The following is a 15,400-nucleotide window of genomic DNA, read 5'->3' as shown; positions in this document are numbered from 1 at the left end:
GGCCTTCTCAAGGACAGACAGGGTGAGTTGGAATACACGTAGGAGAAAAGTTGCTCATTAAGAGAAGGTTTGTTATCCAGCAACGTATAATTAAGGCAACGGTCCCAGCTTCTGTGACAGCCAACACTCGGGTAGTTGTTTGATTGCTGCGTGGGTCAGAGATCAGCTCCTGCTACAAGATGTAGCCACATTAGTGTGTTAGTGAACAGGTTAGAAAGTAAATTACAGCTGCCTTTCTCAAGCACATTACTGTCGGTCTTCATTGTTTTGCTTTTACTGTACATCAGCAGGACTGTGGCTTCTAAAGACTTTGTGTGACAGGTTAGGCATTTTATCCTTTGAGTAAACAGTAATCATGGTGCGAAGAAAGTGGGGCATTGGAGAATTTTTCCTATTCTTTGAGAATTCCACTCTTCCTTTTTAGTTTGCTCCAAGGGCTCATTGGGGATACATATATTAAGCCCTTTAAATAGTTCATAATAAATCTTTGTCTCAGGCTGATTCTGACAGTTTTTTAAAGAGTCTTTTAAGAGAGAATCCTCAATCATTTGTTAATCCATGGGGTGATCTTCAGACTTCGGGAAAAAAATAACAGCCTGGGCTCTTGGGTAGTGAAAATACAATGTAGGAAAAAATATATAAATATGGAAAGTCCCAAGAAAATCACCTTACTGAGATTACTTACATGTTCTGCATGTATCTGAATGCTTTCTTTCTTCCCCAACAAGCCAAAAGGAGAAAGGAAAATAATTGTCAAATTAGCAAGGATTTTTATTGATAATTTTATGTTTTTGGACTTACATGCATCTACCAAAATGTTAGGCTTCAAATTGTATAAGAGAGAGCATTCTTTTTAAAGTAAACTAATTCTCTCAGTAAAAAGATAATTTCTCCTTTGCCCTGTTTCCCCTTTAAGACTACTTCTGTCTTCCCCCCAAATTACTTATATACACAGTGCTATTTTACCTGGTTGGAGAGAAGCATTCTACTCTTAGAGAAAGGACTGTAGTGGTTGTTAGTGTCAACAAAAAAACTCTGAAGGGCAAGACGAAGCTATCAGAATAAAGACCTTTCTAGGTTGACCTGAGATTTTTTAGTTTCCACTTTGGATATAAGCTAATTTTGTCCAGTATATTAGTTGCTCACGATTTAAAGAATATAACATGATTTGCACACCAAAAACATAATACATGAACCTGATGGGAAGAAAGTAAAAGCCGTACTGTCTACCATGTAGGTAATTAATATTAGTAATCATTACAATACCTGTGCATTATTTGTGCTGTGAGTGGGAAATACTCTGAGGTCTCTCTGCAGAGGGAAAGAGTGCTCCATCTCAAGTGTTATATGTATAAATCGTTTCTATTTCAGGGAAACTTGTCTTGATGTATTTGGTTTTGCTTGTAACTGAAGCGATTGAGGAGGAAACAGAGACCTGCCGGTCATAACTTTGAGCAAAACATGAGGATAAGCATCACAACAGGGGCATTTTCTCGATGGACAGGACCTGAACCTGTATGTCACTTCTAAATGCAGCTTTCTCAAGCTCTTGAAAAATCCTAAGAACTTTACTAATGACATGCAAATGGAGTTTGTTGAGAATAAATGCAATAATAAAATGGAGCAATGGGCAAAGGACAGCCTACTGTTACAGATGGATTCATTCTCACGGAGGGTCAAATAATTGAAGACCCAGATCAAGGGCAACCATAAATATCTGGAGTCCCTGCAGTTGAGAGGATTAACCACAAAACAATTATGACAAATGCAGTGGGATCATTCAGCTACCAGGCAACTGTGGTGCCAGTTTTTAAAATAATTATTTGGCATTATAGAATATAAAATTTAGATCCAGAAGCCATCCAATATAACGCTGAAGTGTCGATGTTAAAAAATATCAAGTACATCATTAGAGAGTTATATGTGAAGCAGGGAAAGGGGCAGTAATGCAGTAATTAATACAAATTTGCTTTGCACCCAGTTTGAGAAAAGGATGCATCTACCCCATTTTCACCATCACCATTAGCAATAGCCTTTATCTTTTTAAATTGAAGAAAAGAGGGTAATTCTATAGCAAGGCTAATTGCAAACTATGTAAATGGAGTCATTAAAAAATGTCTGCTTTTTTATCCCCACCACTTGGGAAGATTATGCATAGCCTTGAAGAAAATACACAAATGACCGAACACCGAGTTCAGATATGGAAATGATGCCGACACATATATTATGAGGCCTACACATCTATCAGCTGACCAAAGTTATAATGATGAAGCCCTGTCTTCCTCACAGTAAAGCAGGGTTACTTCTGCCAAAGGATTAGAAGACTTTGTTTAGGTACTAAGATGGAGCAGTGGTCATTGAAACTTACTGGGATCATGAGTAAAAGGAAAATTTGCTCAATTTTAAGATGTCAAGATAGATATTCATTAGCAAAGTAAGCTATAGATAATTACTGGGCTATCTCCCACTTCTGGCTTCCCTAAATTACAAGTATAAATAATATTACTAGAATATTCTCCAATAAGCCTCAATCCTTTCTTTTTTTTTTTTTTTTTTTAAGATTTTATTTATTTGACAGAGAGAGACACAGCCAGAGAGGGAACACAAGAGTGGGAGTGGGAGAGGGAGAAGCAGGCTTCCCGCAGAGCAGGGAGCCCAATGCGGGGCTCGATCCCAGGACCCTGGGATCACGACCTGAGCCAAAGGCAGACGCTTAACAACTGAGCCACCCAGGCGCCCCTCAATCCTTTCTTAATGATGGATTTAATATAGTACTTTTCTAACTGAAAACATTTTGAAAAATAACCACTTCAAGACATGCTGGACTAAAGCCATAATGAAACCAACAAATTCTAGCTGCTCAAATTTCTCCTATATGATAAAAAATAATAAATGAGCAGAAGATACCGACTCAGGAGACATTTGCGGAGACCTGCCAACACAGGCTCTCCTCTATCCCCAGAACACACACACACACACACGAAAATAAAAACTGGCTACTTCCAATAAGGGGTTAATATCCAAAATATATAAAGAACTCACACAACTTATTATAAAAACAAACAACCTAATTAAAAAAATAGGCAGAGCTCTTGAATAGACATTTTTTCAGAGAAGACATCCAGATGGCCAATGGGCACATGAGAAGTGTTCAACACCAGTCATCATCAGGAAAATACAAATCAAAACCACAATGAGATATCACCTCACACCTGTCAGAATGGCTAAAATCAAAAAGACAAAAAATAACAAGTGTTGGTGAAGATGTGGAGAAAAGGGAACCCTTGGAACTGTTGGTGGGAATGCAAGCTGGTGCAGCCACCCTGGAAAACAGTATGGAAGTTCCTCAAAGGATTAAAAATAAAACTACCTATGATTCTGCAGCTGGGTATTTATCTAAATAAAATGAAAATACCAATTTGGAGAGAGATATGCACCCCTATGTTCACTGCGGCATTATTTACGATAGCCAAGGTATGGAAGCAACCCAAGTATCCACCTTTACATGAATGAATAAAGAAGTTGTCTCTCTCTCTCTCTCTCTCTCTCTCACACACACACACACACACACAGGAATATTATTCAGCCATAAAAAAAGAATAGAATCTCACCATTTGCAACAGCATGGATAGACCTAGAGGGTGTTTTACTAAACAAAATAAGTCAAAGAAAGACAACTACCATATGATTTGGCTTATGTGTAAAAACAATCAAAACAAAACAGAAACAGATTCATAGGCACAAAAAACAAACCATTGGTTACCAGACCAGGGAGGGTTGGAGAGAAGGCACAACATGAAGGGGGTTAACAGGTGCAGTCTTCCAGTCATAGAGTAAGTCATGAGGATGAAAAGTACAACATAGGGAATATAGTCAATAATATTGTAATAACTTTGTATGGTGACAGATGGTAACTAGACTTATACTGGGGATCATTTCATAACAAATCAGTATGATGATTCACCTGAAACTAATGGGATACTGTATGTCAGTTACACTTCAGTTTTTAAAAATGGCCATTGTGCTAGACCCCATCTCTGGGAAGGCAAATTTCAAAAAAGCCACATATTTATACCAACATTCACTTGAATTTTCAATCATTGCTTAGTTCTCGAACATTCTCCAGGGGAAACTTTCAACCTTTTAGAACTTTCTCTCTGTCAAACAAATGTATCTCAGGCCAATCTTCTAAACTTCTCCAGTCTTCATTCCTGTTAATCACATGACAGCTCCCATGCAAAACCCTTCCTCCCCCTTCTAGGGGCAGAGTGGCCAGATCTCGCTAATAAAAATACAGGATTCTCGGTTAAATTTGAAATGTATATGCAATGTTTGGGTCACACTAAAAACACCAGTCATTGTTTATTTGAAATTCAAATTAAATAAGGTTTCCCATATTTTATTTGGGAACCCTAATGAGGAGTAAACTGTGCTAAAGCCACCACCTTTTCCACAAGCCCCACTTCTGCCTCTTCATTCTTATTTAAAACCTTTCTCTCTTGGAGGCCACCACTCTTGAAATCCTCTAGACACCATGATTCCCATGCTTCTGAGTCTCCCAACGTGAAAGAGGAGTGGCCATCATACTTCGTTTCCACTGCCACTTCTGTACCGTTTCCCCCAATACCATCACTTCAGAATTTCCTCTTAAAAAAATGAAAAAGGTCTTCATTACCTGCTCTCAGTGCCATCATCTCTCAACAGCCACATCACTCACCTACTGTCCTCAATGGCGTCCACACGTCCTCTGCAGTCTTCCTGTGCAGCAGTCTCCTCAAGGAGGCAACAGATGCCCAAATGACAGTTTCCAGGATGAATAGCTACTCCACATACTTCCTTGACTGCCACAGCTCAAAACGCTCGTTCTTTGACTTGCCTTTAGCCACCTATTGGCAGAGCCATCCTTTGACTTTTAACCATGCTTCATTCTTTTTTTTTTTTAAGATTTTATTTATTTATTTGAGAGAGAGAGAGAGAGAAACAGCATGAAAGGGGATAGTGTCAGAGGGAGAAGCAGGCTCCCCGCCGAGCCGGGAGCCCGATGTGGGACTCGATCCCAGGACTCCAGGATCATGACCCGAGCCAAAGGCAGTCGCTTAACCAACTGAGCCACCCAGGCGCCCAACCATGCTTCATTCTTAACATGCCCAACATCTGTGTAAAAAAAGGAGAAAACCTTTCTAAGATAGAAGTGTAACAAAAAGTCACAAAGGAAAAAACATATAGACTTCTCGATATAAAATTTAAAAACATGTATCAGGGCACATTACAAACAGGAAAGGCAAACAAATGGGAAAATATTTACAAGAAGTATGTCAAAAATAATATCCTTGGGGCACCTGGGTGGCGCGATTGGTTAGGCATCTGACTCTTGGTTTCGGCTCAGGTCTTGATCTCAGGGTCATGGGATCGAGCTCTGTTGGGCTCTGTGCTCAGCACGGAGTCTGCTTAAGATTCTCTCTCTCCCTCTGCCCTCACCCCCTCTCTAAAATAAGTAAGTATTTAAAAAATATAATATCCTTAATAAAGGTAACTATCTCATTCAAATTGATATGAAAGATACTAAAAACTCTAGTGGAAAACAGAGGACATAAATGTAGGATTCACTGAAAAAGATTCACATGGCCAATAAATATGGATTAAAACATCATTCATCTTCATTAGAAATAGAGATGCAAATTAAACATGTGAGATGTTTTTACATACTGCTTTTCAGGAAGACCCCAGTAAAGTATCTTCTCTGAATCTTCTGCTAATTTAATGTTTTTTTATCAAGTGAGAACAAATATTTTAAGAGGGCAATCAATATGAACACCATCAAACACTGTTGATAATATGTAAATTGATAAAGCATAACTTTTCTGCAAAGTGGTACACAGAATCAATTTGTACACATTAGCTTTTTTAAGAAAAAAAAAAAAAAAGATGGGGCGCCTGGGTGGTTCAGATGGTTAAGCGTCTGCCTTCGGCTCGGGACATGATCCCAGGGTCCTGGGATGGAGCCCTGTCCGGCTCCTGGCTCAGTGGGGAGCCTGCTTCTCCCTCTCCCTCTGCCTCTCCCCCTGCCCCTGCTCATGCTCTCTCTCTCTGTATCTCTGTGTCTCAAATGAATAAAAAAAAAAAATCTATGAAAAAAAAAGAAAGCTCATGTTCTTTGACCTAGTAATACCACTTCTAGAAATCCACCCTAAGAAATAATAAGAAAGTTGAAGCAAGATTAATTTCAAAGAAATTCGTCACCAAGCAATGGAACATTACATAGCCATGTAAAAATAGTATGTTTGAAGTGATACTCATACGGGCAAATGCAGATACTCTCATTTCTGATTTGTTTTTTTTTTTAAGCTGATTTGCCACCAAGAGCCCCAATATCCTTTTATTCCCCGAGCGGTGTCTAATAATACTACTATTATCACACACTGAGCTATGACTGACATTAAAAAATGCAGGAGACACAGGTATGGTCCCAATTGTGAAATAAGTATATAAATAAATAGTAAATAAGAGTGCAACAAAGCATTAGTTTTAATAGTGACTGTAACTGAGTGTTAAGGTTATAGAGATAATTTTTTATTTTCTGGTTTACTCTTTCATATTTTCCAACTTTCCTGTGAACACAGAATCGAGAGAGAGAGAACATAAACTTATCTAAAAGCCATCAACAGGGTTTTCACAAATCCTTTCTGAACAAAGCCCCCTTCCTGGCTGCCTCCCCCAGGTCACCACCCCGCTGCCCCATCACCCTTTTCTCTTCCCCAGCCCATCACTCTGTCACTTTCACTTGCTCGTTTTTAACCCTTGGCAATCCCTCACTCTACGGACTTTTTTTATTCCCACTGTGCCAGCTCCCATCCCTGGGAGAAGTTCATGATCCTGAGCATTACCTTGAAAGACCACAAAGCCATTGTTATTAGGGTACCCTAGAAAATTAGTGCTCTTAAAATTAAGCAACTTCCAGCCACTGTGCAGTCTTATTACTTATTTTCTATCAGTCCTAGTTGCTTTGCCCACTTGGGCTGCTAGGTAGCTGCTTTCACTTTCAAAATCCTCTCCTTCTCCCATGTCCTCTACTGAAATTAAGTTGTTCAAGGCCATTCCCATCATACTCCTCTCTGTCTCCCCCCTCTCTCTTTTCTCTCTCACATCCTCCTTTTTTTCCTTCTCCCTCATTTCAGAGGCTTTCTCAGTCACGGATTAAATGTCCCTTAAGATTTAAATTCTTCAATTACCATTTCCAGTGTACACACCTCTTGATCAGTAAACATGCTCAGGTCTCTTTATTTTCATTACCAAAACTCACCAAAGAGAAGAAGGTCATTTATTTATTTACTCAGTCTTTCTCCCCCTTCTGTCCTGAAGCTCCTCCCTCTGGAGTTGCCCAAAGAATGGACAGTACCGGTAGGTACATCTGCGAGGCACTGAATGCTCTGGACGATTATGTCCATTAACTCCTCCCTCAGTTTCCTACAGGTTAAATTATCTGTCTTTAGTATAGCACTTATTTTAATTTTGGACCAAAAAAAAAAAAAAAAAGCACAAAAGGTAACATCTAGAATTGGTCACTAGTACATACCTATCCAAGTAATAGTTTTCTATAAAGCCTTTTACCAGTCCGAAGTCCTAAAGTTACAATGTGAGGTGTGCGTGGTATCTTCACCCACTTATCAACGTGACTTCCGGTCTTCTCCAAAGCCCTCCCATCAGTGAGGCCCCTGCATCCACCCACCCACCCAACCATCACCCCCTCGCTCTCCAGCCCCTCACTCCGCATTGCACTTCTTTATAGCATTCATCACCGCCAGAAGTTACTGCCTATGTCCCCTTCTCCAAAATGTAAGCACTTACATTTACAAATGGCTCCAGCTTATTGTAGATACTCAGTAAGTATTTAAATAACTGAACAAAGACTAAGTGAGCTATATTAAAACATCTGACAAGTGCTTACATGTGCTACTTTAAAACCTCATCTTGTCTTTTAGGGTCATGTGTTGAGTAAGGGCAGAAAGTTCTAGGGACAGGCAAAAGATCAACCTTTAAAACCTGAAGAGATGTGCTCCCAGCCCATAGGCCTGCACTTGAAGAGAGAGAGTTTGTGTATCAATGGCTCAAACCACCACCCGATTTTTCAGCCAGGGCTGCATAGCTGTTTCTCATCACATGGCATTGTTGTAGTTAGTCACAGAGCTTTAAAGCAGTGAAAAAGCAGAATGCATATGTGTGTGTTTGCAAGCGCCTCTGTAGCCAGACTCCTCTATATAACTCCTTTTTAAAATATAGTATGTCGACAACATCTGCTCCCGAAATGGAGATTTGGCCAGAATGCCAAGAAAATAAACATGGCAGTTCAACTCGGTCCTGGCAACCGGCGCCTGCCCCATGGATAGGCTGCACGGAAGATTCATGTATATAAAATAGTATATTAAAGTAAACTTACAAAAGCAAAGAGCAATCATTGCAACCATAATTTTTTCTTCCTCTTTGGGATTCTAATTTTAAAAGCATTAAAGAAGACAGCTGCTCATGCTGTGATATGCGCTAAACAGCCTGAAGGATGGAAAAAAATATATTTGTAGCTCATAATAACTATTGACCTTTCTGATATACAATGTTCTCTGTGTTAGCTATTCGGTTCTATCAACAGTGAAGATTGAACATGACTTTTTAATAGAAAACATGGGGTTTTGAGCTGCCTTCACAAAGGTGTTTATGTATTGTTATTTTGTTTTGTACTACAAAAGACCAAGTCCTGATGCCCTTTGTCTGACATCATGTTTGTTGTTTAAAAAAAAAAGGGAAAAGAGAGAAAAGAAAGGAAGGAAATAAAAGAAAGAAACAGAAAAGGGGGGAAAGCCTCAATGTTACTGAGTATGTTTTATATGAGGAATTGGCTCATAACCACTTTATAGTTGTGATAAAAGCATTGCCACACTCGATCCCATACGCAATATTGGTAATGGAATCCAACGGCATCCTGGGAGGACATGCCATATTTCTCTCCCAGAATAGATCCCTCAAGTGGCAACATTTATAGGGCATCTCCAGTAAGATTTAAAACACTTGCTTGCAGTATTCATATGGCATGTTCTTGGGAGTGCAGAGCCTGCAGCAGAATGGGTCACGTTGGACGTCATATACTCTCAAAGGCTATCTTTACACTACCCGGATTTTCCCCTTGAACTTTCCTGTGGCTTAGTAGCTGTGTACAGAAACACCCACTGGTAGCAGCTTGACTCTGACACTGTGTCTCTTCGCCCAGAGTGGTGTCATCCACACACCAAGTGCGGAGCTGCAGGTGCCGTCTGAATGCTGTCCTCCCCCTCAGGGGACAGCCTCACCAAGCGGCAACCCCTGCCAGGCACAGGAAACCTGAAAGGCAACCTTATGCATTATGATTCTCATCCCGGGCAGGCAGACACTGCCAGAGAGTGTGCTGACAGGTGGCATGGTTGGCAGATTATTATTTTTCTCCTTTTTTTTTTTTTTTGGCGGATTATTCTTAATGTGACTTTGAAAAAAGTTTATTACATCATTATTGAACCACAATTATTTTCACACCTATGCTCTAGAGTTTCAGTTAATGATTCACAAGTTTCTAAACAAAGCTGAAGACTCACAACTGAGTGGGAGCAGGAATCAGCCTTAATGAGGCTTAAATAAATTCAGGGGGGTTTTTTGTTTTTGTTTTTTGTTTTTTTGTGGGGGTTTTTTGGGTTTTGTTTTTTTTTTTTTTTTTTTTTTTTTGTCGTACTCCAGAGCAAGCCCCGAAGCTGATAGGGGCTGAGTGCTGAGCCAGAGCGCCCTGGCTGGAACTGCATTTGCATGACATCCAAAGGGTGGTGCACCATGTGTTCACAGAAATGGTGGGCACTGCCTTGCCCCCATGGCCAAGGATCTCAGGCTAGTCTACTAAAGCCTGTCCTCCCCTGCAGAGTTGCCCGGCACGTGGTAAAGGACAGGCCAGTGAGATGGAGGCCAACTCTCCAAAAGAGAACAAAGTATTCTCTAATTCTGGGGGAAATCAGACCCATCCTTTTTTAACTACCAAACCACTGGTCCATGACTCAAAGTAACCTTTTGCAGAACATGCTGCCTTAGAGATGAATACAAGGAGAAGTCATATGATTCCCTCACCCCAAAAACAAACAAACAACAACAAAACACCAAGTCTTGGGCCAAGGTGTTCTGTGAGCATGGCATGGCAGGGGTAAAGGGGATAATAATTCTTAAAAGAAAGCATCTGACTGACTGTTAGTTTATTCCGCACGCACACTGAGTGACAACTTATGTGAAACACCATCATGGGCACTTGCGGGTCCTGGGGTGTGGGACAGGGGATAAGGGAAGCAGGAGGAGAGCAGGGAATAGATATAACAAGAGACAAGCAAGACATCAGGCCTGCCTTTCCAGATCTCCCAATCTTGTAGATGACAGTGTTGATAGCACCTTTTACAAATCGCACATTTTAAAAAATCAATTGAGCATTTACCTTTGAAAACATAAACTCTGCTTACAAAAATCATCATTGCAGGTAGTGTTTCTTGCGTATGTGAATTCACGGGCTACTGGCACTGTGGGCAGTGCGTTCCTTCTCACTATTACAGGAGTTTTACCCATGTTGTCACATGCCGAGACAAGACTGTAATTTTTCCAAAAAGAGGGTCAATGTGGATATTATGGTTAGTTATCATTGTGTAACAAATCACCCCAAATATTTTGCTTAAAGCTATCTCACATATTTTCTATGGGTCAGGAATCCAGTAGCAGTTAATCTGAGTAGTTCTAGCTCAGGGTCTTTCCTGAGGTTACGATGAAAATATCAGTCAGAGCATAGTCATCTGAAGACTTGACTGGGGCAGGAGGGTCCACTTTTAAGCTCACTCGTGTGACCATGACTCACTAGGAAGCCTCCGTTCCTTGTGACGCTGGCCTCTCCACCAGGTTGTGCAAGTGTCCACAGCATGGCAGATGGCTTCCATCAGAGGGAATGACCCAGGAGAGAGCAAAAAAGAAGCCACTCTCCCTGCCATGACTGAGTCATATCCCGCCAATTCCACCATGTGCTATTTATTAGAAGTAAGTCACCAAGTCTACACTCAAGGGGAGAGAAAATAGACTCTGCCTTTTGGAAGGAGGAATATTGAACAATTTTGGCATTTTTAAATGACCCCACTTGTCATCCTGGGTAAACATAAAATCTGCTGGGATACCATCTGTGAGACAAGATTTACTTGCCATGTTTGTCCTACTATTGGGAAACTAGGTTGGGAAGATCTTTTTACATTGAAGTCAACATTTAATGAATATTAGCTCTTGAATATATTAGACATATGTAAATCATATATGTATTTAGGTGCATGTATGTATAATTTTTGCTCTGGGAAACAAGGAACCATGGTAGGTGGTAAAGGGGATGCAAATTAGACCTGTGTCAGCCTTGATGCCCTGGAATACCTAGCATAAGAGATAAAATGAGGATATAAATAACTATAACAACAGTATTTGGCCACATCATGACCTCTGGAGTCAGACAAACATATGTCGTATCTGTGTGCTGCCAGTGACTAGCTGGAAGGCTTGGACAACACAGACTCTCATTATATAATAAAGATAGAGTATTTGTATCCCATCAGTATGGGCTAAGTTAGGCTGTCATAAAAAACCATTCTGAAATTATAACAAAAATTTATTTCTGTGAGGGTCAGCTGTGGGTTCTGTCCCACACTATCTTCATTCCAACACCCAGGCTGATAGAGCAGTCACCATCTGAAATGTCGATAGTCACTATGGCAGAGGAAAGAGAGAGGACCTCTTTCTAGTAAGAGACTGGCTCTTTTTGAAGATTCCACCCGAAAGCGACACATGACTTTGGCTCACATTTCCTTGACCACGGAAAGCCATATGACCATAGATAACTTCCAGGTGGCTGAGGAAGCGCAGGAAAACTTTTGTTAAGGAAAGAAATCGTTTGTCACATACTCATTCTAAAGTCCTAAAATACATCAGTATCTAACAAAGCTAACAGAATATGACAATGAAACAATTTGGCTTCATCGAGGTAATTGCAAAATGAACCAACATGTCTTCCCTTGTCTTGTGAAAGTCATTTTGGTTATTTGCACTTTGGTTTGTCCTGTGTGTACAGAACCTCTGAAAAAGGAAAGATTCATTTAGGCAATGAAATAGGAAAAGAGTATATTTAACTTCATATGTTAGCAACATAGCCCAATCCACTTCCCCTTCAAAAGGAAAAATACTTTGTTCACAATTGAGGAGCAACCTCGTTTTCTCAAAACTTAATTTTTCTTTTCCTTCCCTACTACATCAGGATTTGGTGGCAGCTGGAGAGTTCTGACATGAGGTTGCACTGAAAACATTTGTAGTGTATGAGAAAGAAAGACCCTCTTTATGCTGGGGCCTCCTCTATTTACAGAGACCCTGGAAAGAATACTGAAAGTGTTCAGGGGGACCTGGCCCTAGGATTAGCCAGTAAAACTAGATGGTTCTCAGCTACCTCCTCTCCCTCCTCCAACTCCCCCCTCACCTCCTGCCCCTACATAGTAATAAGGAAGCAGCAACTACAATGCTAGTCAGGGATTCATAAACAAATGTGAAATAACGCAGATACGATTTCACATTATGGTGGCATTTGCCAACATAAAAATTATTACAACTTTGCTATAAATTGTTCTGTAAATTTTACAAAATATGCAAAAACTGACATTTCAAGAGCTGAGATAATTTAGATTTATTAAAAAGTTGAGGCCCTTGAGATTCAGCAAAAGAGAGTATATTTCTTTATCTAACTTTGAGTTGTGTGGGTCTCATTTGTGTTTTGTTTTCCAGCTCCTCGTTTATAATTCATGGGTCAAAACTGGCCCTATCTGGGCTTTGACCACTTAATCCAGTTTTACCCATAAATTTCTCCTCTGTCTCTGGCACCGGATAGAGCTTCTCTGAATCCCAAATTTCTTATCAGAGCATGCAGCAATCATGGCCTGCCTCAAAAAGCTGACAGGAAAGCATCTGATCTCTAGAAAGCACTCTAAAATGCTTCTTTGATGTTGACTGGTCCCACCGTCTTTATAGGGCACCAGTCTTAAGGACACCTCTCTCGCCACGCTGTCCTCTTCACCCCCCCATAGACACACATCCATATCTGCACGCACGTGTACACACACAGTCTCTATTCAATGCCACAGACATGCTGCACATCACCAAGGCCATGCTCTCTCCCCACAGAACCTTCATCAAAACCGTGCTTCTCACCTGAGACGCTCAGAAAGCTTCTCTTGGAAAGCTGCTGCTCTTACCTGTCACCTGCGGATAGCTCATCTTTCACATGAGAGACGCCATTGTCAGAATGGGATAACCAGCGTGTATTTGCTAGCCCTTGGAGGAAGCACGGCCAAGGCCAACGGGTTTGTTCCGTGTCCCCTTGAAAGGGACAGAGTGCCATGTTACTCCTGCCCCGTCCTCAGAACTAGAAAGTCATACGAAAAGGGAAATGTCAATGAAAAGGGAACTCTTTATCAGAAATCAAACTCTGGTCTAAGTTGCCCCCTCACTTTCTGCCCAATTCCCCATTCCCCCATGGTTGGAAATAAAGCTTGAAGACCAGTTTAGATCTTAAATCTCAGTGTCAACGGAGCAAAACCTGACCTTAGCATTCCTCTCACACCAGTTGTCCTGGGTTTAATTACCGCCACCCCTGTATGTTTAGGCAATTGCCGTTGTAACACACGGGGGGTTGGGGGGGTGCTGTGTGCAGGGCCTCAGTCAGCGCAGGACACCATGTTCGGCCCCCACAGCTCAGACAGAGCTTGTCACCCAGTGGGAAGCAGCCGTGCTGCGGTCTCTGCCGTGCCCACGAAGTGTTGTACTCTGCAATTTTACGTCCTGAAAACAATAGTTTCTAATGATGCCTGAATTATTCACTCTTCTGCAGTGAGCCAGTTCCTTCCTCCTGGGGTCAGGGTACCCCAGCACCCTGGCCCTGAAATACATCTCACTTCTGCGGGAAGTTTCATTTTTCCTCAGCTATTGCAAACACGATCTTGCTGCACAGAGCTGAATTTTTAAGGCCGAGTTTGTGGTGTGGATTCTGATGGCTTCCTGTTAGTTCAAGTCTCTGAGGACCAGTGCCAATAAATGTGAAAGGGACAACAGTAGATTGGCATACTTTTCCATTTCCACCAGGATGAAAAACTGCTATAAATGAAGTCTAACCTTAAATGTATAATCTGTCCTTGGGAAAGGGAGGGAAAAAAAATAAATAAAGGATATAGCATCTTCAAGCTCTCGGCATCCCTTACGAGAAAAAAATTGGTTCTAAGGGTCTCTGATCTTGTGTTTTAGTAAAATAGAACTGCACGGCTGACTGACAGTTCTGATCTAAAGCATTTACGTTTAAGTTTTGATCTCTCTGCTTTTGATTAAAACTAATGAGCTCATTTAATTCAAAATGGGAATCTCTGATAAGAGAAATAAGGTTGATGTGATTGGATTAGAGGGGCAAATTAAACTCTTAGAGCAGAAGTTTGTGCTTATATAGTGTATTAAAAAGCTGTTGGCGTATTATGGCGTGTTAGATGATGAGAAAAATTTCATAGTAATTCATATTTAATCAGAAGAAATGAAAGTACTAAATATAACATGGCTCTGCTTTTCCCTCGAGTGATAAAAAGCTGTACATTTAAAATGACATCAGATCCATGCTCTCTAAAACAAAAAAAAAAAAAAGAAAGAAAGAAAGAAAAGAAAATCTTAAGAGAAACACATAAGAAAGGGACACTTGTCAGTGGCTCCCTCTCCCCAGAACAGAAGTGCCACAAACATAGGAAAATACAGTCTTAGTTAGACAGGAATGATACAAGAAAAGCTATAGTCCACAAACAGTAAGGTTTCTGTTATTATAGGAGCTTCTATTCTTTCATCTGAGCATCAAGTTTCATGTAAAAAATAGGCATTTCTTTCCCTTAGAAATAGATGGAATACGTTTCTTAAAGTTCAAAAGCTTGTTTTTCCTATTTTTCTTTGTGTTTTAATAACTATTTTCATATATGCTTAATTCTGACAAGTCCCTTTGTGACACAGATTTCTATACCTCCACCCCTGAGAAAATTAGTGCTAGGTTTCTCAAAACAAAGCCTGTTTGTTGTTGGACATATTTTTTTTTAATTTGAGACTCAGAAAAATTGTTTAAACTTTAGAGTACTATTCTAGAAGAGCAAAATTAGACAGTATCGATTAGGCTTAAAAATGCCAAAATTAATTTCTTTGCAGGAAAACACTTAAATTGACAAAATCCCTTAGAAGATGTGGCCATATTATGTGGCCGTGTGGCCTGTTTGCCGAAAGGTGTTTTTAGATCAACAAGACTGCACACTACCATTTTAAGTTT

The 15,400-nt window shown here is 40.4% G+C and overlaps 1 protein-coding gene across 1 annotated transcript in view; it reads left to right on the top strand.

The window, feature by feature from the left end:
• LOC118002846 (neuronal PAS domain-containing protein 3-like) overlaps nucleotides 1-15,400 on the top strand; it is an 835,118-nt gene that overhangs the window by 756,270 nt on the left and 63,448 nt on the right. The gene's annotated exons all lie outside the window — the stretch shown is intronic.

Source organism: Mirounga leonina, unplaced genomic scaffold (genome assembly GCF_011800145.1).
Source record: "Mirounga leonina isolate KUSES-001 unplaced genomic scaffold, KU_Mleo_1.0 Mir_83, whole genome shotgun sequence".
In the NCBI taxonomy this organism is placed as follows: Eukaryota; Metazoa; Chordata; class Mammalia; order Carnivora; family Phocidae; genus Mirounga; species Mirounga leonina.
This window is presented reverse-complemented; position numbering and strand designations above follow the sequence as displayed.